The sequence below is a fragment of the Triturus cristatus genome, chromosome 11 (assembly GCF_964204655.1).
Source record: "Triturus cristatus chromosome 11, aTriCri1.1, whole genome shotgun sequence".
Lineage (NCBI taxonomy): Eukaryota > Metazoa > Chordata > Amphibia > Caudata > Salamandridae > Triturus > Triturus cristatus.
In genome coordinates, this window is record NC_140594.1 from 1,171,168,299 (window position 1) to 1,171,194,873 (window position 26,575).

Below are 26,575 nucleotides of genomic sequence, written 5' to 3' on the forward strand. Positions count from 1 at the left end.
ATATGCCCTTGTGAATTCCCATAGAAGCCCATGTTCTGGTGTGAATATGCCCCCACGTTCTTTTGACTAATCCATTAGCCATGGGACAATACAGAGTAATTTTAAGGTGGAAGGTGATCAAAGGTGGTTCTGCCTGGGGCAAGCGCTGAATGTGTCAGTGCTTAAAGAATAAACCACTTACCTTACCAGTAAGTAACCTCACTGTGCCGCCCCAAAAAATAAAAAATAGAGTAGTCATGCACTAATATTTGGTGCAATTTTGTATTTGTCTACATACTATTTTGAGAGTCATTTACAATATGTGAAAAGATGTGCATAATCCAGTGAAATGTTGGAAAAGTGGGTTTCTGTATATTTACCTCTATTTTTGCATTAAGAGAAGGGAGACATCCATTCATTACAACGCAAGTCGTTACAACGCTTTAACCTAAGGAATAGTACGATTTACTATTCCAACACCTTCCCTACTGTACGTAGACTGGAGTTGGAATAGTAAATCATACTATTCCTAAGTCCAGCGCCCTCCAGCGCAAGTCATTGTAACGACGTGCATTGTAAGGAACGTGATGTAAAATACCGCGTTGTGAATGTATATGATGTAAAGTCATACATTCTAAGAGTGTTCAGAGGTAGAAAGGAGTTTGCAGAGTTCAGGAACAAGTGGTAGTAAGGGTTAGAAACAAGCTTTCAGGGTTCACGGAAGGGTGCTGTGAGGGATAGTAATGAGTTTTTGGGAACAGGGAAGGGTAGTGGTAAAGTGTAGTATGAGCTTTTAAGGGTTTGGGTAAGTGTAGTGTTAAGGGGCAATAAGGTTTTTAGGGTTCAACACAGATTAGAGTTGAGTGACAGCAATAGATTTTTAGTATTCTGGTACGTGTAGCATTAAGGGTCGCAAAGGTTTTTGGGCCAGATGTACGACAGAGTTTTGCATGCGCAAACTGGTTTTACACCCGTTTGCGCATGTAAAAACCCTGTGGGCCATGTACTAACCCTATTTTGCAAGTCTCAAATAATTTGTGACTCACAAAATAGTGTTTTGCGACTCGCTATTCCCTTCCTAATAGTGACTTAACAGCTATGTAAGAATGTTTTGCAACCGCAATTGCGGTCGCAAAACACTCACAGTTTACCACCCTTCTAAGAAGAGTGGTAAAGCACTCACAAACGGGAAGGGGTCCCCAGGGGACCCCTTCCCATCCGTGAATGCATGCACAAACATTTTTTAAGGGCAGGCAGTAGTTCCAGGGACCCCTGCCTGCCCTTAAAAAATATAAATGAAAAGTAAAAATGTTTTTTTAAATGCATCCCGTTTTCGGGACAGCCTCATTAATATTTACAAGGTATGCAATTTGCGACCCCATTGGGAATGCAAACAGTGTCTCAGACACTGTTGTACATCAGAAATTGTGTCTCGTAAATTGCGACCAATGGTTGTACATCTGGCCCTGTATGATTTAAAGAAGGTAAAGGGGTTGTGATCAGTTTAAGGGTTTAAAGATGGATAGCATTAAGGAACAGTACGGGGTTTGCGGGGTTCAGGAAAAGGTAGTGTTAAGAGTTTTTAGGGTTCAGGGAAGAGTTGCTTTAAGTGGTCATGTGGAGTTTTTAGGGTTCACGGTCGAGTATTGTTAAGGAGTAGTAAAGTTTTTCCATTTTAGGGAAGGGTAGAATTAAGGGAAGTTTGGGCGTTTAGGGTTCAGGGAAGGATAGCTGTCAGGGGTGGTAAGATTGTGTTAGGGTTTGGGGATTGGTATCATTAAGGGACATGGGGGGTTACTGTTCAGAGAATGTTAGCATTAAAGAATAGTAAGTGGTTTTTAGGGTTCAGGCACGGGTAGCGTTAAGGGTCAGTAAAGATTTTTTGGGGCTCACAGATAGATATCCTTAAAGGGTAGTTTGACGTTCTAGGGTTCACTGATGGGTAAAGTTAACGGGTAGAGAGGGTTTTTGGGGTTCAGGGATGAGTATCATCAAGGGATAGTAATGTTTTTAAGGTTCAAGGAAGAGTGTCAGAAAATTATTTTTATGGTTTAGGGAACAGTAGTAATAATGGGTAATAAAAGGCTTTCTGGGTTTAAGGCAGGTAGCATTAAGGTTTTGTTTTAGAGTGTTCAGGGATCAAAGATGGATAGCATTGAGGAACAGTAACAAGTTTGTATGACTCCGGGAAGGCTAGTGTTAAAGGTTTTTAAGGTTCAGTAAGGAGTAGCTTTTATGAGTAATAAGGTGTTTGTAGGGTTTAGGGAAGGGTAGTGGTAAAGGGTAGTAATGAATTTTTAGCTTTCAGGGAAGGGTAGTTTTAATGGATTGTAAGGAGGTTTTAGGGTTCAGAGATGGGTAGTGTTAACGGGTAGTATGTGTTTTGCTGTTCATGGAAGGAAAGCTTTAAGGGGTAGTATGGGGTTTTAAGGTTCAGGGAAGCTGTTAGGGGTACTAAGGTTTTATTAGGGTTTGGAAATGGTTATGATTAACGGATAGTAAGAGTTTTTAGGATTGAGTGATTGGTAGCGTTAATGGGTAGTAAGAGGTTTTTAAGGTTCAGGGATGATAGCTCTAAGGAGTGTTAAAGGGTTATTCAGTACTAGTTGTAAGGAGCAGGAACCGTTTTTAGGTTTCAGGGAATGGTAGAGTCAAGGGAAATTAAGGGGTGTTTAGGGTTCTTGGAAGGGTAGCGTTAGGCTGTAGTAAGGACATTCTAAGGTTCAGGGAAGGGTATTGTACGGTTAAGCAGCAGTAAGGTTTTTTAGTGACTCACGAAAAGTTGGCATTAATGTGTACAAAGTCATTTTTACTGTTCATGGAAGTAAAGCATTAAGGAGTAGAAAGGGGCTTTTATGGTTCAGGGAATGGCAGGGTTAGGGGATAGCAAGGAGTTTATAGGATTCAGTGAACAGTAGCGTTAGGGCGCAGTAAGGAGTTTTTAGATTTAGCGAAGGATAATTTAAAATGACAGCATACAGTATATTAAATGAGTAAATACATTTAATATACCATATAAAATATTACACTTGAAGTAAATTAAATCTATTAGTAATGTACATTTAAAAAACATATTAGGAAATTAAAATGATTAATTAAGTTTTCTCTTCTAGCAGACCCGCTTAAAAGATTCTCCCCATATCATAAATCTTACAACTATTAATTAAAAGATAAAACACAATTCTCTCGTGTTTTGGAGTTTATGAAGTTGATGATGGATAGATAGCACATTCCTCACAACAGTCCCCTCCCATCTGTGCTGCCGCCAGAGCAAAAGAAACGCCATCATTATCCAATTATTTAGGACGGCATTTCACAAACTGTAGGTCAGTTGCAAGACGATTTTTAGAGTGTCGGGAAAGTCCAACCATTATATAAAGATGCCTTTAAATTTTGTATTTATCTTGTCACATTTACTGCACTTCAGAGACAGAAGGTCAAATGTCTGGCTCTGTTTTTGGCAAATTGCTGCTTCTTGTTTAAACATGGGGATTGGTGATACAAACACCTCTCACTTTGCAGCCAGAGGAAGGATAAAAAGTTAAGTGGATTATGTGACAATCTTGCTGGGGTACAGAGTGTGAAAGAAAAGACCGTAGGGTGTCATTTTTGTAACACACAGCAAAATGTAAATACCTGTAAATGAACTGTACACATTCAGCAGCTAGGAAAGAAAAAATTAAGCACCTTTTTTGTAATTCTGAATTATGATGGAAAAAAGATTTGAATAGAATGAAAACAAATCAAGACACTTCACTCGATGATGCAGAAATGATAGATATTCACTGGAACCCAATTTCCTCACAGTATCATTTGTGTGTAATGTTGTTTTATCAGTAAATCCATTTGTCTGTGTATATTTAGTGGCCATCTCAATGGAAACTGTGGTGACTGTAAATGACAGTGCGCTACCACAGAATTTGTATTTACATTGAAAATGGCCCCCCTCATTTCCATTAAAGCTAGGTGCGTCGTGAAAGTTTATTGTTCTAAAAAGTGGGTCGTGGTTCTAAAAAGTTTGGGAAGCGCTGATCTTGGAGACATGTAGCATGGCTGTGGCATGTGTTTGACCTGAAGTTCAAGTTAAGATGTTACACAATACCCAGACCTGACAAAGTGCTATGGCTCACACAACTTGATAAACTACTTATTTCAGGGTTTGAGGCTAGTCACTTTTTGTGTGGAAGCACACTACTCCCGCCCAATAAAAATATGTACTCCTGTCTATTCGCATCTGGGTGGAGCCAAAACCCCTCTCTGCAGCAATCCTAAAGCTCTTTTTAGGTTGATCACATAATGTCTAGCGACAGCTGACCTATTAAGGCAGACCTAAAAATATGAGCCACTATTTAGCAGAATTCTCCATTGCGAATCCCTAATCAAGGAAGCCGGAAGAGGGCGAGATCTGAACTTCATACAAGACATGGCATGTAAGGATTTTGGCAAACAGCTGCTGGCCAGCCTGCTCTCAAGATGTTGGGGAGGTCTCAAAAGTTGCTGTCCAATTAAAAGAAACAGATATTAGTGTTGTAACAGAGGACATGATTGCAGGGACGTGTCTCTTTTCATTTACTCTCTTCTGTGCTGTTACAATCAAACTAATCAACAGACCACAGTTAATAAGATTGTTAATATCAAGCAAAACAATAAAACCAGATATAATATTATGGGTTCCGGAGTAGCGTGCTACTCGCAAAAAAAGCACTTTGACGCCTTGTCAGGGGTAGCACTATATAAATGCAATTGCAATACAATACGATACAATAATGGAAAATATCCAGGATTAATAAATTTGAAATTCAAATCAAATATTTGCCATTTGGGAGCACACTGGGCGACTGAAAAGGTGTCCAGGAACCAGCGCAGGCATCCATTTATGCGAAGGAATAGAGCATCACACAAAAAGGTGTAATTTAGTTTGGAAAGAGCAAAAGACTTTGCTGGCAATCCCAGGATGCACAAGCTGCACCAGTGCCTGTGCATGCTCGTGCAAAACCACAGGAACACCATATGCACTTCTGGATTGTTCTGTTATTTGCCTCCACCTAGCAGCATGATCAGGTCGGCTCACTTCCCGGGCGCTGTTGGCTTCACAGCAACCCAACTCCAGAATCATGGGGGTGGCAAAGGTGTTGGAGGAGCATTGGTTTGGTTTTTCTCCTGTGGCGCCTCAAACAAACTACTTTTTTTTCCAATTTTTCACAAAAAATGTCAGTAGTAAAAATGTAGGCATCCATTAAGTGATCTGATCCACTCTTAAAGGCGATCAACATTCCTCACAACCAAAGGCTGCAGGGGGCAAACCCAAAGCAACCATTGGCTAAAGAGGGATAACCCAAAGCAACCATTGGCTAAAGAGGGTTGGCCCAAAGCAACCATTGACTAAAGAGGGATAACCCAAAGCAACCAATGGCTAAAGAGGGATAACCCAAAGCAACCAATGACTAAAGAGGGGTAACCCAAAGCAACTATTGGCTAAAGAGGGATAACCCAAAGCAACCATTGGCTATAGAGGGAGAACCCAAAGCAACCATTGGCTAAAGAGGGATAACCCAAAGCAACCATTGGCTAAAGAGGGATAACCCAAAGCAACCAATGGCTAAAGAGGGTTGGCCCAAAGCAACCGAAGGCTGAAGAGGGCTAAGCAAAAGCAACCAATGGCTAAAGAGGACTAACCCAAAGCAACCAAGGCCAAAGAGGGCTAACCCAAAGCAACCAAATGCTGAAGAGGGCTAGCCCAAAGCAACCAAAGGCTGAAGAGGGCTAACCCAAAGCAACCAATGGCTAAAGAGGGCCAACTCAAAGCAACCAAGGCCAAAGAGGGCTAAACTAAAGCAACCAAAGGCTGAAGAGGGCAGCCCAAAACCACAAATGGCTAATGAAAGCTGCCTCAAGGCAACCAAGGCTAAAGAGGGCTAACCCAATGTGGAAATTTAGCTTGCAAACTGAACATTATCTGCGCCATCTTGCCCCTCCCCAGCACCACGCACAGCGAACGCACGGCTGCCATTTTAGGCACCCCACTCTCTCTCCCCGCTCACTCTCGATCGCCAGCGCTTTCCCCCGGCGCTGCGAGCATCCCCCGCGCGCCGGCCACCCCCGCTCTCTCATACAGGCCATAAACCCTCTCCTTCTGCGCGACCCTGCTACGGAACCACTTCCGACCGACAACCCATACATGGTCATGCCTCTCCTTTGATAACCCCCTTCCCCTGCGCCCCATTGTCTGAACTGGTCCCAGGCCATCACCTAGCCCTGCGGATGCAGTTTATTGCCCCTACTGTAAGGGAAACACCCCACATCAAAGGGATTACAGTAGAATCAAAGCCCCTACCCCCTGAGACCCGGCCGGTTGCACACACCCCCGGGAATTAGCGGAATTCCCTGCTGCGCGATAGCCATCTCCCACTGCGGGTAGGGTGGGAACCTCTACTGCAACCATGTGTGGGATCGGATCTGAGCCGGGGCTTCAGGGGATATTTCCCCGCACATCAAGGGAATCTCAAGAATGTACTAGGTATAATAAAGTAATAAACCAGTGTATAAGAGACCAGGTGTCAGAGATGCAGGTAGAGCACCTCGTGACGATACCTTGCTGTCTGATCTGATGTGTTCTGCTCCGACGGAATAAAACCTTGTTTCCTGCCTTCCAGTCTCCAGCGCCTGCCTCTTTTATTGGTAAATTATCGAGTGGTATGAGAGGCGATTACCGCCGGGCAAATACTTGAAAGGATACCGACTGAAACTGCCGCTACCATTTAACAATTGGCGTCCCAAACGTGGGGCCCATCAGCGACACGTGGATCCAGTGGGAGAGGTCCCGACGACAGAGTGAACGACTGCAACGATCGGGAGAGCTCCTGCCCAATAGACCCTCGTCTGGCAGCCGATCATCCGAACTTCACTGGTTCCGAGCAGACCTCTCTCGAGTGATCTACGGTCCTGACTGGGAACCATCAGGAGTGCCGCGGCAAATACGGAGAGTAGAGGACGATCGGGCGCTGGAGGCGGAAGACGAGAAACTGTCCACGCGGTCCGGGTAAGGTCGTGAAATACGACAAAAGTGCGAAATAATTGATTGATTGTTTGAATACTAGTATTGCTCATTGATTGTTCTCTTTGAGATATTCACTGTCTACAAACGGGGAGGAGTAGAAATACTCTCTCTCTCTCTCCCTTTGCAGATAGTGAAGGGTAGGTAACGCAGACTTTTGTCCCCGTTGAAACCCGTCGTGCCTATCTTTATCTCCCCATTGATTGATCGTCCGAACATTGATTGTTTTGAAGAATAGTGCTTTTTGAGATATTCTCTGTTTGCAAATAACGTAGAATAGGAATATTCTGTCTAGTCTTTGCAAATAGTGAAGGGTAGGTAACGCAGACTTTTGTCCCCGTTGAAACCCGTCGTGCCTATCTTTATCTCCCCATTGATTGATTGATTGATTGTCCGAACACTAGTTGTTCGATATTGGTTCTTTGGAGGTATTCTCTGCTTACAAATAACGAAGAATAGAGATATTCTGTCTAGTCTTTGCAAGCAGTGAAAAGATAGGTAGTGCTGACTTTTGTCCCCGTTGAAACCCGTCATGCCTATCTTCTCCCCACTGATTGGTAGTTGGTTCTGCCCGGACCGCTTATTAGAGGTGAACCACCCGGCTCCACTGGAAGGCACCCCTAATGAGGACATGTTCACTAAATATGGACTAGTCGCCGTAGCTTATAGCAAGCTGTGGCAAAAATATACCAAGAAGGACCCCGAAAGTCAGTGGCCACTGATGGGATCCTTCGACGACCGCAAGATAGAAGCGCTAGAAGTAGCTCTGCGTAGCAATAAGACGACGCCTACTATGCTTGACAGTATTGGCATGTGGCGCAAAGAAGCGACGCAACGGAAAAAGAGGGAAGAAGTAAAAGCAGAAAAGGAATTACGAAAGGCAGCTCACCTTGCCGCTAAAAAGTTAGAAGAAGACATAAAGGAGAGAAGGGAAACTAAACTAAGACAGGAGCCCGAAACCTCAGGCCAGTACGCTGTTAGGACCCCTTCTCTGCTCTACCCTGAGTTGTCCTCCAAGCAGCGAACGAATGACGAATTACTGTTAGGTCCCCCGATCATTTACATGCCCCCTCCGTATGCACCCTCCCAATCAATAGTGCAACACCCACAACCCCCGAACACGAGCGAAAGCAGTACAAGGGCCTCGGCCCTCACGGCCTCCGCGCCGGCTGAGCCTCTTGTGCCGAACCCAACGTCGACTACAACGCTAGACGACCATGAGATAGGAAAGAAAGAGTCCACCAGAATGAATCGATTAACTAAGGATGAACGAACAGGAATCGACAAGATAGTAAAGGCACTGGTAGGATCCTTTTTGACCTTACAAAAAACTAAAATAACGCTAGGAGTTAGCCCTTTGTGGGACATATGAAACCAAGGGAACGAGTCAAGCTCACGGTCGAGACGACCGCGAGGTAGCCCGACTCCATTACTCTCGCTACCTAAACATGTCTGCCCTACTGCCCACCCCGCCCAATAAGCATGACAAAATCCCGCACAAACGGAAGCCTGCTGACACCCACCATCGACGTCACCAAACTAGGGCTAGATCGCGCACAATTGGGCTATGTTATTTTTCCGATTGCACAGTAACCTCCTTGTGCTCGTCATCAAACTACAAATATGTACAAGCACTCCAACGAAGTAATGTAGTTATAACATTTTAATAACTTATAGGATATAACAAACACACCAACAGGGTAAACAGGTTAAAACACGTTTTAAAACAACTATTTACATGACAGTCTGCTGCAACCTCCATACCAAAGCCTTAACGTCCACGTGACACCGTCCTCGCCTCTCCTTCCTCGAAATCGCAACATTGGCCTGTTTTGGGCGGTCCCTCTTAGTTGACTTTGGGCTATAAAAGCCATGCAAAAATCCCTTGACATCAGTGGCGGGCGATTGTGCGAATAGGCCGGAGGCTATACGAAGCGCCGAAGTTCTGGCAACACCAAGGCGGAGCCCACCACGCTGTGCGGGCCTTTCCGCTTTCTCTTCTTTCTTTAATGAGGGCTGGTGCCCTGGCGGGGGGAGGCGACGCGGACGGGCCTCCCCCACCTCCCCAGGTGGAGGCTCGCCAGGCACCCCGACCGCCTTTTACTCGCCGGCCAGCTAAGCTGCACCCAGCCATCTTTTTCATCGGCCTGCTGAATTTCACCCTGGCACGCTGTGCGGATCTTCCCAGTCACTTCTTCCTTCAATAACGGAGGGTGCCTTGGCGGGGGGAGGCGACGCGGACGGACCTCCCCCACCTCCCCAGGTGGAGGCTCGCCAGGCACCCCGACCGCCTTTTACTCGCCGGCCAGCTAAGCTGCACCCAGCCATCTTTTTCATCGGCCTGCTGAATTTCACCCTGGCACGCTGTGCGGATCTTCCCAGTCACTTCTTCCTTCAATAACAGAGGGTGCCTTGGCGGGGGGAGGCGACGCGGACGGACCTCCCCCACCTCCCCAGGTGGAGGCTCGCCAGCAGATGAGGGCACCCCAAACCGCATCTTTCACACGTCAGCCAGCTGAGTTGCGCCCTGCCACTTCATTCGCCGTTCGGCTGAGCCGGCACCCCTGCACGCGGCCGCCAGGCAACCACCCAAGCACCGGGTTCACCAGGACTGCCGCTAGCACCCGACGTGAGGAGTGGGCCCCCGCAGCAAGGTAATCGGGGACCCACCCCGGTGGTGATACCATCCAAACTGCTGTCGTCACTGCTACTGGGACCACCCCGGTGGCAGTACCATCCGAACTGCCGCTGTTACTGCTGCTGGCTCCTCTCCGGTGACTGTACCGAAGAGCTGCTGCTACTGCTGCCCTTGAACTCCGGCGGTTGACCCTCCGGTTCCAGGCCTGGCCCACCGTGAGACAATTCTGGACTCGAAAGCTTGTTTGCTAGGGCATGGGCCCCACCCTTGACAGAACGCTCCCCTCAGCCTTGCAGAATTGGTTGGAGTCATTTGACGTTCGACTCCTGCGGACTTCCGGTAAGGACAAAACCACCACCATTGCTCTTTTTGCCCCCGGGCGGCAGCCACCTTGCCTCCGCTTGATACAGTGAGACAGTAAAGCGTCGGCGGAAGAACCCGCCTGCTGCCCCGCCCTAAGAACAAACCGTGGCATTACTACAGGGTTGCAGTGACGCCATGCTGACGCAAATTTGACGCTAACGAAAGTTCTCGAACTACCGAAAGGAATTCTGGTTCAACAGCTAATTCATGGAAAGACTTAGACTGTGCACTGGCCCGACCCCGCCCTAAGATGGCGCTGATGTAGGAGTGGCCTACAACTCCTTGTGGCGTTCCAGTCACGTGACATTCGTGTTAAAAAGAGATATATATACATGTATGCGATGCTTTCACACATGACGATGGGGGAGAGGGGGGAACCGATTTTTATGTTAATCTAGTGTTGCTCATGTTGCTCGACGCCTCTCACACCGTGGCCGGCCTATAGCGGCTGTAGGCCCGTACTTCCATACTGACATTGTTTTAAATAAAGGGCTTCTAAAAAAAAAAAAAGAATTACGGAATCAGTGTCATGACTAATCATCTAGGTTGTTAAAGGTTTTTCTTTTAAATAAATGATTGTTACTCCTAAGCGAAAGCATACAGATAATACAGACACAATTTGCCTAAAAATCTTTTTTTAACGAAATTTGTACCCATCACGCCTGCCCTTTTTCCAAGAATTGTCAAGTCAATAATGAACTATAACTTAAGGTATATGTCGCACGCAAGGTATGGTATCCTGCACCATAATACACGACCAATTGAGAAATACATGCACGACCAGGGAACGCGAATTTAGGAGATGAATGAACTAGAGCATCTTTGCCTCGAACTAAAGAATAATAGGTCCGTGGTATTACCCACCCCTGCGGCTAGCCTGGTACATGGTAGGTAGAACTTTTCGTGTCTGCGCGCGCTGGGGTATTTTGAATACTGCACCTCCCCTCCCCTCCCCTCTTATTTTCCCCTCTATAGGTCACGACGAAGTTCCGACTGAAGAGTGGAGTGGACATGGACCGAACCAAGTTCAATATCAGGGAAAACATAGACAAACGTTGTGAGATAGTGCGTAAAATTACAGACCACCATTGGGAACATGAAAAACTGTATGATATGATTGTGCGTGTGTACTACGATATGAATGTGTATGCATTTCATGTTCGGGTCACTTGAAGAGAGCGTCATCGTATGATTGAGGTGCTCGTCCACCGATCAAAGGGAGGAGAATAAAGGGTCAGACAACCCATAAGATAAACTACAAAATGCTAAAGGTACGCAGCATACATAGGAATAGAGGACAGGAAAGGAGAGATCCCCGTGCTCGACGCAGCCCTGAGTCTCCGTCTTGATGCATGTACTGTCACACCCTATCCGGCATTTGTGTGTACGTGGTCACCGAATTTATGTCTTTTCCCCGCTTGTGTTTTCTTACATGGAACAGACCCATGCTACTCCATGTTGTGTGTGCACCAAGTGGCCTATTATCTTGCCCATCTCTCTCTCTCTTGTTTTGTGTCGTATGTACGCCAAAATAGCCTACTTGATGCACACGTCTCTCTCTCTCTCTCTCTCTCTCTCTCTCTCTCTCTCTCTCTCTCTCTCTCTCTGCACACGTCTCTCTCTCTCTCTCTCTCTCTCTCTCTCTCTCTCTCTGCACACGTCTCTCTCTCTCTCTCTCTCTCTCTCACTCTCTCTCCCCCTCCCTCGCAAAAGGCTCTTTCTTGTCCTCTTTCTTCTTGAATAAATTAACGACATACACCTCTTTGGTAAGTGTATAATTGGCCCGAACACGGTGGTGTTCGAACAAAATTGACAGAAACAAAAACGACCATACTTTACCACGATTACTACCTCTCCTTTCTGCAAACGTTAAGCCTAATCGGCTGAGAAGGAAAGGACAGGTAAGACGACTGATGTCTCCCAATCTGACCCTCAACACGGGGACTATATGTCAGTGGTTTTTGTTCTTAAAGGACACCATCTCCACCACCCAGAATTACCCCTGACCAATTAGCCCGAAATAGAATGTCTAAAGCACCCTGTTCTCCCAGAGATAACTCCAGCCCTATACTAAGCCGTCTCGGAGTATCCCGAACGAAACAACTGATGGCCCTGTTTTAAACTGATAAAGGGTCACCTACTGTATGAAAAGGATACTCATGAACGCATGACAGTAGCACCTCGCACTTACGGGTACTACCAAACCTTGTATTATAAGGCGCAGAAACCGACACCTAGAAGGCCAGACGATGGACAGGGACACCCACAGAACCCTGCACCACAGCAGTAATTAATAGATTAGTAACACGCACATTAACATCAGAGTTAATAGGCACCAATCATGTAGTAACAGATAAGAGCATTTCCGCAACTACTCGGTGGTTGGGAGAGAGAATGAAGTATGTAAATGTCTTCCCTGCCAAGATCTCTAAGACTTTCGTTTCTTATAACCTATTCAAGGATAACCTTCAGCCATCGGAAGAGAGGGGTCGGACGTGACGCACAGTCTGGCTGCGGATCATAAAACATCTATGACATCGACCAAGGGGGAAGCGACGAAGCAACAAGAGTGTGAGACGAGACACCATTATCAGAACGATGAGCGCGAAGGGCTACATCGAGGCCCCTGCTCACTGACCAGCGTGCCTGAAGTCTCAACCCGTCGGGCCCGATTGATGGGCTCAGTGCTGAAAAGATTCTGCTCTCCTTGGTCCGCATTTTTTCGATCCGATCCCACGCCACCCCATTCTCTCTTCCTCTTTCATTTGGACTATGACTTTGACCTACTACCGAGGAACAAAAGGCCGGCACCCTGTATCAAAGTGCCTGTGGTGAACTGTGTTAAGGAACAGGACTGTGATCAAAGAACAGTGAGTGGTCACACCCTGCCACGTGAGAAATCGGATTTGAGCTGGACCTTAGCTCCACCGCCGGTGCTCAACAGTGCCAACGAAAGAAGGACAACAATGAGAGCTTACCAGTGATAGCTCTTTATAAAACAAGGATACTGGAAAGAAGGACCCATGTCAAAGTTGAAAATCCTCTCCCAACCACCTTATTATATTAACTATCTTCTTATCAAGTTTTCATGATGTTGCATCAATCACTTCCGACTGTACACTGAGAAGTTAAGAAAATGTAACTTTGTATAGTAACATTCATACAACACCAGCCATGTACACGACTATACTGCAACTTTGAATGCACTTCCTCCTCGCCTACTTTATCAAACTGTATGAGACAATGTACAAATGTGTCAGATTACTCCTGCCTACCCTAACGACTCTGTATCTTTAAGATGTGTGACGAACATTGACGATACTGTAACTGAAAGGCTAACAAAGGTGAATATTGGCCGGACAAGCTGGCGAGATATGTTAAAAGGGAGGACTGTGGAAATTTAGCTTGCAAACTGAACATTATCTGCACCATTTTGCCCCTCCCCAGCACCACGCACAGCGAACGCACGGCTGCCATTTTAGGCACCCCACTCTCTCTCCCCGCTCACTCTCGATCGCCAGCGCTTTCCCCCGGCGCTGCGAGCATCCCCCGCGCGCCGGCCACCCCCGCTCTCTCATACAGGCCATAAACCCTCTCCTTCTGCGCGACCCTGCTACGGAACCACTTCCGACCGACAACCCATACATGGTCATGCCTCTCCTTTGATAACCCCCTTCCCCTGCGCCCCATTGTCTGAACTGGTCCCAGGCCATCACCTAGCCCTGCGGATGCAGTTTATTGCCCCTACTGTAAGGGAAACACCCCACATCAAAGGGATTACAGTAGAATCAAAGCCCCTACCCCCTGAGACCCGGCCGGTTGCACACACCCCCGGGAATTAGCGGAATTCCCTGCTGCGCGATAGCCATCTCCCACTGCGGGTAGGGTGGGAACCTCTACTGCAACCATGTGTGGGATCGGATCTGAGCCGGGGCTTCAGGGGATATTTCCCCGCACATCAAGGGAATCTCAAGAATGTACTATGTATAATAAAGTAATAAACCAGTGTATAAGAGACCAGGTCTCAGAGATGCAGGTAGAGCACCTCGTGACGATACCTTGCTGTCTGATCTGATGTGTTCTGCTCCGACGGAATAAAACCTTGTTTCCTGCCTTCCAGTCTCCAGCGCCTGCCTCTTTTATTGGTAAATTATCGAGTGGTATGAGAGGCGATTACCGCCGGGCAAATACTTGAAAGGATACCGACTGAAACTGCCGCTACCATTTAACACCAAAGCCACCAAACGCTGAAGAGGGCTAACCCAAAGCAACCAATGGCTTAAGAGGGCCAACCCAAAGCAACCAAGGCCAAAGAGGGCTAACCCAAAGCAGCCAAAGCTAAAGAGGGCTAGCCCAAAGCAACCAATGGCTAAAAAGGGCTAACCCAAAGCAACAAATAGCTAAGGCAGGCTAACCCAAAGAAACCATTGGCTAAAAAAGTGCTAACCCAAAGCAACCAATGGCTAAAGAGAGGTAACCCAAAGCAACCAATGGCTAAAGAGAGGTAACCCAAAGCAATCAACTGCTAAAGAGGGCTCACTCTGCAAATGTTGTATCTTGTGTAGTCATTAGTTCTGGCAGACAGCTATAGCTGGGCTACCCAGACGTAAACATAAAGGTCTGCAAAATTAATAGCAAATTGGCTGAGTTCTGAAAGCACAGTTTAATAATGGGAGAGAGAGAAGTGAAAGAAAAGGCGGTGGGGCAGAGAGTTGTGCAGCAAAGGACACTGTTGGTCATTTTGTTCCACAGATTCTCTCGGTCAGAGCATAGTGACTACAAGCACAGGCTCCTTTTGGAGAGCAACAACAAAGTCAACATTAACACAATATAATTAGGGCTCCCAGTTTTCTGATCTCACAGATTTTTACAGATAAATACAGACAGAAAATATTGTCTCCTGTCTGTATTTATTTCTAAAAGCAGAAATATACTTAAAATTGGGCTTCTAATGAGCGACTTTCCATGCTGTCTGATGTGAATTCCAATATCACAGATGAGTGGATAGACGGCAGAGGGAGTTAAAAATAGGTTAAGATATTTAAGTACAGACATATGTTAAAATATACATGTTGTAAATTGCTTATAGTTCTCTGTGTGTGGAGTGTTTTGCTACATTTGGATGCTGAATTTTCTAAAACACAAAAGGCATCAAAATATTAGTGCACGTTTATCAGTTGAATAGATGTTGCCATTTGCCACTTTTGACTCCACTCATTCTCAAACCACAGAAGAAATACGGACAAACACTTATAAGAGGGCAAAAAAATAAATATGGATAAATACAGATGCAAATGTTAAAAAATTAATTCCATAAAACCGGGAGCCCTAAATATAATCACACAGACCTGGCGCAATCATATTCACCCAAAAACTGGAGCAGATTCACGAATGCTTTTGTTAGTGCAAAAATAACTCTACGGGTGCACTGTTTTATATACTCGTACGTACCTTTGTCACCTTGCCTGAAACATCCAACTACCTATTAGAAAAAGTGACAAGAGGGCACAGTCCTTTACATTTTTAGGTCTTGCCTGAGCCAGCGCATGAGCTGCACTGGCGAGACTTTTAGTAAGTGGGCTTCAGAAAATGCTCCCACACGATTTTGCTGGCCTCAAGCTTGCGGTTACGCGTGCGGGCGCGCGCTTACGAGCAGAGGCGCCATCTGCCTTTCGTCGCCATGCTCATTAAGTGCATCGCTCGCAGTGCACGATCGCGATCACTTTCACGGCTGCGCGGCCAATGCTTGTTTGGAGTGCACCATATTCCCCATTGTCTCAGGACTGTGCATCCGTGTCCAGCAGGTCGGCTGTGCTGACAAGGTCCCCCGTTGACAAATTAATCTCCCTCTCCCTCCACCCCCACCACCACCACCTCCCTGATGTGTCTTTCTGAAGGGACTTCCTAGCTCTCCTCTGTTATGCAGATGCCTCCCATGCACCCACCTCAGCAGGGGGAGGGTCTTCCTTCAGCCCCGAGCACGGCCTGTAATCTCTCCCCCATCATGGCTTCACAGGCCTCAGCCAGCAAGAAGTCCACCTCATTCAAACACAAAACATGTCTGGGCAGGTACTGGGCATCTCTGGGCGGAGCCCCAGGGGAGCTCGGTCAGATGGGCACCACAGCTGCAGGAGAGGGGACCTTATTTCAGAAAAGCCACGAAATTGCTCATGAGAAATACATTTATGTGCGGAGACAGCAGGCCTTTATGGGGATGTTTTAGCAGGACTATTAGAACATTCCACACCGTGATGGGAGTCTTTATTACAATTAAAAGAACAGGCCAGTATGCCCAAGGACATCTTAGTCATATGCCAGGATTGTTTGAAGACCTAAGGATGGAAACTCAGTCCAAAGTTTAGGATAGCCGCACCTGTCTCTGCCCGCATTCATACATATCCACCGGGGAAGTTATCAGTATCTAATTTGTTGAGACACTGACAAAGTGTGCTTGACCTCGGTTACTATCAGTGAATGAAGGAAGTTGAAAAAGTGCCAGAGAGTTTTAAATTATTTTTTCAAACACCGCTTTTGATCAGTTACTGTCTCACTGCAGCATTAATGCTGGTGAGCAGCCTCACTTCAGCTTAATCATGCGGCGTAATGTGTCACATTTTGTGAGAGCAATACTTCACTATTGTGTCATTTGTACACATTAACACCGTCTGGACAAAGGTTTCACCTCATTCATACTGATTTGACATCTAAATATAGCAGTATGCAACAGATGGGTGACCGGTCAACCTTTGAGAAGGGACTTCCACTGTGCACGTGTCACTGAGTTTTTTTGTAACTTTTGACCTGTTTGCACTAGAAATGTGTTTTTAAAAAAAATCTACAGATAATGCTGCAGATGACTGGTTATATGGCATACGTGTCAAAACTACAAGTATGCGGAAAATGCCACCGCTGCAAAATCGTATTATGTCAGTGGCCCTGCACACATGTTAGCGATGCTTACATCACGTGAGCCTTGCTCCAGGTATGGACGCATCGCTGAAAGCTTACACTGTCCTGACAGCACAGTAGCCTTATGTCATGGCCATATATGGAGACGTCACATCAGCCTTATTCAGTGCTTGCTAACATCACTGCAGCCTTATTTCAGGTTAAGTGATATCACCTACATCTTATACTGGATCCAACCCTGTTAACATCACAACAGCCTTCTTCCAAGCTGAGCTACAACGCTACAGTCCCACACAATGCTTGGTCCTATCACCTCAGCATTATTCCAGACCTTGTGTCATCCATGGAGCATTATTCCAGGTCTGGTGACGTAATTATATTTGTATTTCACATGGTTGTATCATACCAGCCTTTTCCGTGTTTTTTACATTGTTGCAACCTTATTGGAGGCTGGGTGGCATTATTGCTGCTTTAGTGCAGGAATGATGCCATAATTATAGTTTTACTGCATGTTCAGTCATGTAATCACAGCCAATGTCCATGCTCGGTTGCCTTATTTGAAGGTTGAGGGCGTCGCCGCTGCTTTATTCCCGGCCTGGGAACAGCAGTGCTGCCTTTATCCATGTTTAGTTACATGAAGGTTGTTTTAGTTCAGGCTTAAGGACAGCCCTACAGTTGTATTCCAGGTTTGGTGGCAGTAATGCTGCTTTATATCAGGTGTAATAATATTCCAGTCCTGGTGGTGTCACACCAGTTGTTTCTAGGCTTGGTCACATAATGGCTGCCTTACTCTAGATCTGTGGACATCAATGCTGCTGTGTGTGGATGGCGCTCCTGTGTGTGTGTTTTAGTCATATGTGGGGTGCTTGAACTTGGAAAGACCACGTCTGCCTGTTGCACAAGCCACTTTTGTCAAATGTGTTTTAGAGGTGAGATTATCTCACTGCACTCCCGAAGTGCCCAACTAGTTATAGTATAGCTGACATGTCATTGGTGAGCTCCTTCTAGTTGTAGCGGGTAGATGAGCTGGAGCTAATTCTGGCCCTGGGTTCTCAGAAACGTTAGGAATGAACTCAATGAATGAAGATGCCTACAGCACGCCCTGCATTGCCACTAGGGACTGTTAGCTTCAGAGTGAGGCAGGGACAGGGCAGGGGTAAAGAGATACTATGGGGGGTCACAAGGGGCTAATGTCAAATGATAAGATTCCCTTTGTTTTTAAGCCTTAAGGGCAGCTAGAGTCATCCTTGCCTTGATGTTTTGTAACCCTTCCAGGGATTGTTGCAGTGCCTTGAACTTTGACCTATGCTGCGTTCAACTTTAACATGGATTTTGCTTGTTGCTCGACAGCACTGTGTGACACTAATAACATGGCAGTCATGTAGTGCTGAATTTGTTTTTTTTTTAAAGTGACTATTAACAAACCCATTGGCACTGAAAGATTCTCAGTGGCGCGCATTTTGGGGCATATTAACAACGTCTAGCGATAATTATCGCTGGCCGTGCTTTGCGATAAATATATTATCTCAGGCTCACGCTGTTTTCTCCAAAAACTAACGTCTGCTAAAATGCAGACTTACCTATCCCTAACATTGGGGTGGATTATGCTGATACGACCCTGTGGGTCGTATCAGCAAGGTTATCGCCGTTTTGCAGGGAACATCGCTGGAAAACCAGTGATGCTCCCTGCAAAAGGGCGATAACCTCGCTATCTCTAGAATTTTTATCACACTGCAGTAATGCGTTGTTAATAACGTGCTACCAGGGCGATAAATTCCAGAGATAGCCTGAGATAATATATTTATCGCAAAGCACGGACAGCGACAATTATCGCTGGCCGTTGTTAATATGCCCCTAACGTGTGTTAAAATGCTGGGGCAGCCTTGTAAATATTGCGATGTGAACATCAGCGATATTTACATGGTTGTCCATCTGGGGTACGCCCAGTGGCGCCCACTTTGCATCTCATTAGAGATGCAAAGGGAGGCGTTGGGTAAAATGGTGCTAACGTGCGATTATGCATTTTAGCACCCTCTTGTAAATAGGGTGATAAAGCCCTTGTAAATATCCCCCTTGTACCTACAAATCGCTTCCAGCTTCCAGCTGATGCTTGGGTGTTGTGTCTCTAGCAGGATTTTAACATGAGAAGAGATTTTATTCCGCCTCTGTGTGGAAGGCACGTCTATGCATAACATAAGTATATCTGTAAAGGGATGTGTGCCACCTGCATCCCACATGAACTGAGAATAACTTAATATGACATTATTCACCCAGGATGGACCAATCTTCATAAATACTGTTATTGCTTGATTTTCATGTATTTTCACATTTGTAGAAAAACGACATGATATCTGTTTCATATCTATTCTACATTTACAAAGTTATACCGAGTAGACCACAGCTTTCAAAACTGTGTGTCGCGACACAGTACTGCGTTGCATGCCATGTGTGGATGTGTCGCGCGACGATGACGTCTGTGCAGCAGATTAGGGGAATGCTCTCTTGGACGTTGCGTTTGCGTTCAGTGCGAAGTACGCGGCAGTGGAAGGAGAAGTATTTTGAGAGCGGAGAACGCGGTCGTGTTCCCTTTGAGAAGCAGTGACTACGGAGCCCCATCCCAGGCACTCGGTACGGTTGTCGGCCTGTAACTTGGTTTTCCGTTGAGCGCTCTGTTCGCATGGTCTTTTTTTTGCATTGTAATTGCCGGCTCTGTGTGGTAGCTTATATGCACAACGTATCTTTATGTAGCGCAATTGCTGAAACAGTGCCCATTCTTTCCCAATGACTATTATCCTGTGTACAGTGTTTATTGCCAGTGCTGACAATGCGCTGTTGCACCATTCCATCAGAAACGACAGGCCTGAACTTTCACTTTGGGGGGCCTTCACCTGCACATTTCATATTTTGAGAATACAGTTGCCTCACGACAGTCAATGTGTCTCCTCGTTTCTCCGCCTTCACAGGGTTCTCCGCCCGCCATTTATTTCCTTTTAGGAGACTCATTCCTGTAGTGTCGCGGTCTAGTTGACGCGCACTACGTCAGGGTAGGAATGCGCGTAGCGGCCATCTTGGACGCTACTGCGCATGCGCGTTAGATAGCGCGGCGCGAGAGAAGCGAACGGAGCTTGCAGCCCGGCGCTCTCTCGGTAAGGTGATCTTAAATGTTAATAAAGGCAATTTAAACAGTCATAACCTTTCTCCAGCACATCCTTGAGAGGTACTTGCACCACATACAAAGCAGCAACTTTACAGTGGCGACGAGGCTCGGACAGAGCGGACCCGGTGACCCACAGTGAGGGAGGTGCCCCCAACCTGCACATAGGAGGAAGACCTACGCAGGGGGACGGCTCAACACGCGGAGAACAGATCCAGGAGGTCGGGGACAGACACCAACGCACCGAGAGAGCGCGGCAGAGGCAGACGGACGCCAGAGGGAGGCACGAGAGCAGTAAGTGTGCCGTCCACGAGGTAGAAGAAAGTCAGGGGCAAACCGTGGTGCGGCAGTAGAGACCCTGGCGGAATTGGGTGGAGACGGCGCAGGCAGCCCCGACGAGATCCCAGTGACCCGAAGAAGGGGGGAGAGGACAGAAGCGCCACGTAGCCCGAGGAAACAGGCGGACGTCAAGATGAGTGCGCAGGCATCAGCATTAACGACGCCGGTTCCGTTCCTCCCGCGGCCAGGAGAACCCCAAATGAAATGGGAAGACTGGAGGGAGTACTTCAAAAATTACCTAGAAGCGCTGGAAGATGAGAATGAGGAGGCGTTCTCCAGCGCCAGGAGGAAGAGGATACTATTGCACAACCTGGGACCAGAAGGCATACGGGTATTCCAAAACCTAACACCGGTCGCCAGACAGGCAGCGGACACCGACGTGTTCAAACATGCCCTTGAAGATTTGGACAACCACTATCGTCCCGCAGTATGCACCTCCATCGACCGCTACAACTTCCAGCAGAGGAAGCAAGAAGCGGGGGAAACGATAGACGATTACATGGCGGCACTGAGGAAACTTGCGATAACATGCAAATATGGAAGACTACAAGACGAATTCATCAAAGACCAAATCGTAATGCACACGACAAGCAAATCTGTGCAAGATAAATTGTGGGCGAGTGGAGATGCGACGCTGAAAGACGTGATCGCCATAGTGAAGAGGGCAGAGCTGACCAAGCGCTGCGCAGAAGCAGCAAAGAGAGATCAAGCCCCGAGACTCACGATAAACAAGGTAGATGACGCGGACCAGCATGGAAGAGGAAAACCGGCGCCTGGAGAATACAGAGGATCATACAAGGCGAAAGGAAAACCGGGACAGCCGTGGAAGCAAGACAAGGGAGAAACGGCGAGGTGCTACAGATGTGGAAGCCCGAGCCACGCGGCACATGACAAACGGTGCCCCGCCTTCAGAGCCAAATGTGCATTTTGCGGCCTGGTCGGCCACTATGAGAAGGTGTGCAGAAGGAAAGGGAAACAACGCACGGTGAAATTCGTGGCACAGGACATAGGTGAAGAAGAAGAAGGCCAGGAGGAAGACGACGAAGTCCTGTGCGTGGAAGACCAGGTACTGGGCATCGAGGGGAGAAGAGCGCACAAGCCCCAGTGCGACATGCTCATCGGAGGAGTAGGAATCACCCTAGTGGCGGATTCGGGGTCCCCTTACACGATCGTCCAAAGATCAGTATGGAACGAGAGGTTTGAACCCACACTGGGCTCACGCCTAGAACCACCTGACATACGACCGGTCACCCACACAGGGGAACCCATTCCGATGGTCGGATTCAGGAGACTGCTGTTCCAGTTCAAAGAACGCAGCGCCCACTGTAAATTATATGTCGCGGAGAAGGGACCATCAGTCCTAGGGTGGATGGACCAAGGAGAGTTGGGCGTACAGCTGAATCCAGGAGGGGACATCCAAGTGCTGGTGACCTTGGACGGAGATGAGTTGACAGCAGCAAAATGGCGGGGCGGACACCCGAAAGTGTTCGGCGGCAAGATCGGTAAACTCGAGAAGTTTACCCACAAGATCGTCCTCAAGGAAAACGTCAGCCCTGTGGCGCACAGAGTAAGGAACATACCGATCGCAGTGAGAGAGGCAGTGCAACAGGAACTACACCGACTGGAGGACGGGGGAATCATCGAACCGATCGACAGCGCGGAGTGGTTGGCGCCACTGGTAGTGGCCATGAAACCGCCAGGCAAGGTGCGCTTATGTGTGGATCTCCGAGAATTGAACAAGTGCATCGTGGTAGAGAAATTCCCCTTACCGCGCATAGAAGAAATGTTGGCCCGCACGAAAGGCTTGAAATGGTTCTCCACCATCGACCTGCAATCGGCATACCACCAGGTGGTGCTGCACCCCACGAGCAAGAAACTGACGTCATTTATAACGCCGTTTGGATGCTATCAGTTCTGTCGCATGCCCTTCGGACTAGCATCCGCAGCTGCAGTGTTCCAAAAGCTGATGGCCCGCCTATTCAAGGGTATAGAGGGAGTGCAATACTTCCAGGATGATATCCTAAAAATGGGGAAGGAGCTAGAAGACCACGACGAGAAGTTGGAAGCGGTGCTGAAGATCTTGGAGGAAAACGGTCTGACAGTGGAGTGGGAGAAGTGTCATTTCGGAATGACATCAGTCACATACCTGGGGCACGAGATAGGAGAACACGGGATAACACCGAAGAAAGGGAACGTGAAGGCAATCTGTGACGCACCCCCGCCCACTTCCAAGGAAGAAGTAAGGTCCTTCCTAGGGATGGCGGAATACTACAGCAAGTTTGTCCACCACTTCGCCATGAAAACACACAACATGAGACAACTCACGAGGGACAAGACGGCGTTTGCATGGATGGAAGAGGCGCAAGAAGAGTTTGACACGGTGAAACGTGAAATCAGCCAGGCGATCCCGCTGCATGGGTACGACCCCCAGGGGAGATCCATATTGATGACGGACGCAAGCGAAAAAGGGTTAGGAGCGGTGCTCATGCAAGAAAGACCAGAAGGCGGGACGGAGACGATCAGTTTCGCGTCTAGAACATTGACGTCTCCTGAACAAAAGTTCAGCGTAATTGAAAAAGAGATGCTAGCCATGGTCTGGGCCATGGGAAAGTACCGCCAGTTCCTGTGGGGCACACGTTTTCAGGTGAAGACGGACCATAAACCCCTAGTGAAGGTGTTGACGTCCTGCGGCCATGCTAGCGCCACACCCCGGATTGCAAAAATGACGCTGAAACTCCTAGAGTACAGGTACGACGTGGAGTACATACCGGGCTCGAGAAACAAGATAGCGGATTACCTCAGCAGGGCGTCAGCAATGGAAAGCACCACCAGCGGCACAGAGGAAGAAGACGAGATGGTGGCCCTGACGGATGATCCGGAAAAGACCATCAGTAGACAGGAGTGGAAAGACGCGTACGCAGCAGATGGAGATCTGGGCGACATCAAGGAGTACATCATACAAGGGTGGCCGGAGAGGAGACGACAGAGGCCCAAGGTCCGGCAGTTCTACGAGGTTCGAGAGGAGCTGTTGGTGGGGAACGACGGAGTGTTCGTATACAGAGGAAACAGAGTGGTACCACCGGGAAACATAATACCGGACCTGCTATCCATATTACACGAAGGACACCTGGGAATCGTGAAGACGAAGGCCAGGACCAAACAAACGTATTGGTGGCCGGGGATGGATATGCAAGTAGAAAGGCACGTGAGAGACTGCGTGCAGTGCCAAGGAGCGGACAAAATCCTAAAGCCTATGAGGCCGGCACTAGGGAAATTCACAAATCCCAGCAACCCATGGGAAGAGGTGGCAGTGGACATCTTAGGACCTATACTGGACGATCAGGGGATACCCAAATACCTATGCGTATTAGTGGACAAGTACTCAAAGTGGCCGGAGGTACACATCAAAGAGGTCATGGACACAGACGCAATTTTGCGCTTCCTCAAGGAGGTATTCCTCAGGGAAGGCATCCCCAGAACCATAATCAGTGACAATGGTCCCTAATTCACCTCGGACAAATGGTCCAAATTCGCAGAAAGGAACGGCATTCTACTCAGACACACGTCGATATATCATCCGGCCAGTAACGGACAAGTGGAAAGGTTTAATAGGGTGCTCATGGGTTCCATACAGGCCGCCATCACGAGGGGCAAAGACTGGGAAAAGGAAGTACAAAGCACCATCTGGGCATACCGCATCACCCCCACCGGTACGGGGTACAGCCCCTTCCAAATCCTACGAGGAAGGCAACCATTCACCAGAGACAATGTTGCTTGGCAAGAGAAGACAATCACCAGCAAGTGGTCTCCAGCTGTGGTACATCACAACCTGGAGAAGGCACAACGCATTTACACGGAACACTACAACCGCAACAGAAAGGTGAAGGAGACAGTGTTGGAAAAAGGGGAGTGGGTCAGAGTGAAGCTGGCAGTTATAAAGCGAAAGGGAGAAAGCAAGTACTCCCCACCCCTAAGAGTGGAAGAAGTGTACGACCGAGCAGCGTTGCTCAGTGATGGTAACGTGCGGTCCCATGACCGCATGGCCAAGTGCAACAAAATATTACAATGGCCCCGGGAGGACGCAGAAGGGGCGACACCACCAGAAGGGGCGACAAGGGAAGCAGAGCTCCTAAGAGAGAATGCGGAGAGAACAGGAGTGAAGAACAAGGCGGTGAGAGAGACATACTGGAAGGATGGGCCCCAGAGGAAAGAGCCCGGGAAGATGATGAGGATGGAGTGAGAGAGAGCCCGGGCACTCCGGAAGGTAGAAGAGGGAGCCCGGTCGCAGAAGGAGGTCAAGAAGGACACACCACCCCGGTAAGACACACCCGGGTTGGGCGAGCAGTGGTGAGACCAGCCAAGTTCAGAGACTATGAAATGGACTGACCACCTGGTTAGGTACATTGTGTTGCATGGTATAAAAGGGGGAGATATGTAGTGTTGCGGTCTAGTTGACGCACACTACGTCAGGGCAGGAATGCGCGTAGCGGCCATCTTGGACGCTACTGCGCATGCGCGTTAGATAGCGCGGCGCGAGGGAAGCGAACGGAGCTTGCAGCCCGGCGCTCTCTCGGTGAGGTGATCTTAAATGTTAATAATAAAGGCAATTTAAACAGTCATAACCTGTCTCCAGCACATCCTTGAGAGGTACTTGCACCACATACAAAGCAGCAACTTTACAATTCCGTCAGAAAAAAGAATTTTTGTAAAGAGCAACGAGATGCACCAGTGAACTTTCGTTGTGCGGTGCGCGAGCACCCGCTGCTGCCATTAACCAGCAGAGGAAGCACATTAAAAGGTCCGAGACGCAGCGTGCAATCTGAACTCAAACCACATGTGAGCGGTTCAACGTGTACAACTAAGTGTAGGCATGTGAGAAACCTTGACCGCTGCTGACCTTCCAAACTCTTATTGTCGCTGGCGTTATTTTGCCTCTGCGGAGTACAGTGTGCCCTCAAAATCCAGCACTTCTGGGAGTCTAAGTAAGGATGGCTTTCCAAAAGTGTTGAAGGTTCCATGATAAACCTAAGTCTGAATAGGTTTGTGGAGAAGAGTTGTCGGTAGAATGTGGGAAGTGACTGTGTCAGACTTAACTTAAGCCATCCTTGTGACTGCTATTCTAATTTCGATTTAGCTGGGAACCGGAGGTTTGTGCTCATAAAGGAATTACAAGTACTGCAGGACACCTTCTCCCTTAGCTTTTTCTCCAGGCCCATTTCACTAGGAAAATCAACAGAAATGTTTGCCGACAAAAGCACCTGGAACAGGAAACATACAAGCAGAAATCGATGCGATTCCGACAAGAATCCCAAATATGGCTGTTTCGACCCCTTAGCAAGAGATGCTCTGCTGGGGACCCATGGTTATGTCCTGAGTAGCGTGCTTGAGCATATCTCTTGGACTCCATCTTTTTAACCTCGTGTCTCATTTCCGTCTTCTTCGTGTCTTTTGGGTTTGGCCCTACAGTACTCTTTCCTTAGTTGTCTGTTCATCTGTTGTATTGTTTTTGTGTGTGTTTTTCTTTCCCAGTACCAAATTTCTTGGATGTATCAGTATTGTTGTTTGACCTGTGTCTTCTTGTACTATTGACATTGCCCGTACGTGCTTTCAATGTAGCATGTACGTTTCTTGTTCCTTTTTGCTCCCTTTTCAGTTTCCCATGTTGTGCTGTTTTTGTGACTTTTAAAGTCTTACCTCCCAGATAGCTCGAGCTGTCTGACAGTAAAAGTCCCATTGTGGGATTACGAAGAATTTTCTCCCGCCGCAAAACTCCCCTATGCTCTGTTCATGTGTTTCCCCCCAAACCCCCTTTGTTGTTATCCACTCGTCAGCTGCATGTCCCAATGTTAAATTGCATCAGCAAAAAGCATGTGCTTGTACTGTTGCAGTTCAGCATCAACTAACTATCAAGCTCTTAAACATACTACCAAGCATAAAAAAAATCAGTGTTCTTAAATATGAAGTTATGAAAACACTTTATTTAGTGAAATTATTTAAACACATGCATAAACGATGATTCCAAATTGTATTCAAAGTTTAAAGAAAATAGTGTCTCAGTGGTTATATATAATGTCACAAAAATGTTTATAACACTTTTTTGTAATAACTTTTCAACATGGTGCAAAACACCCATGCTACT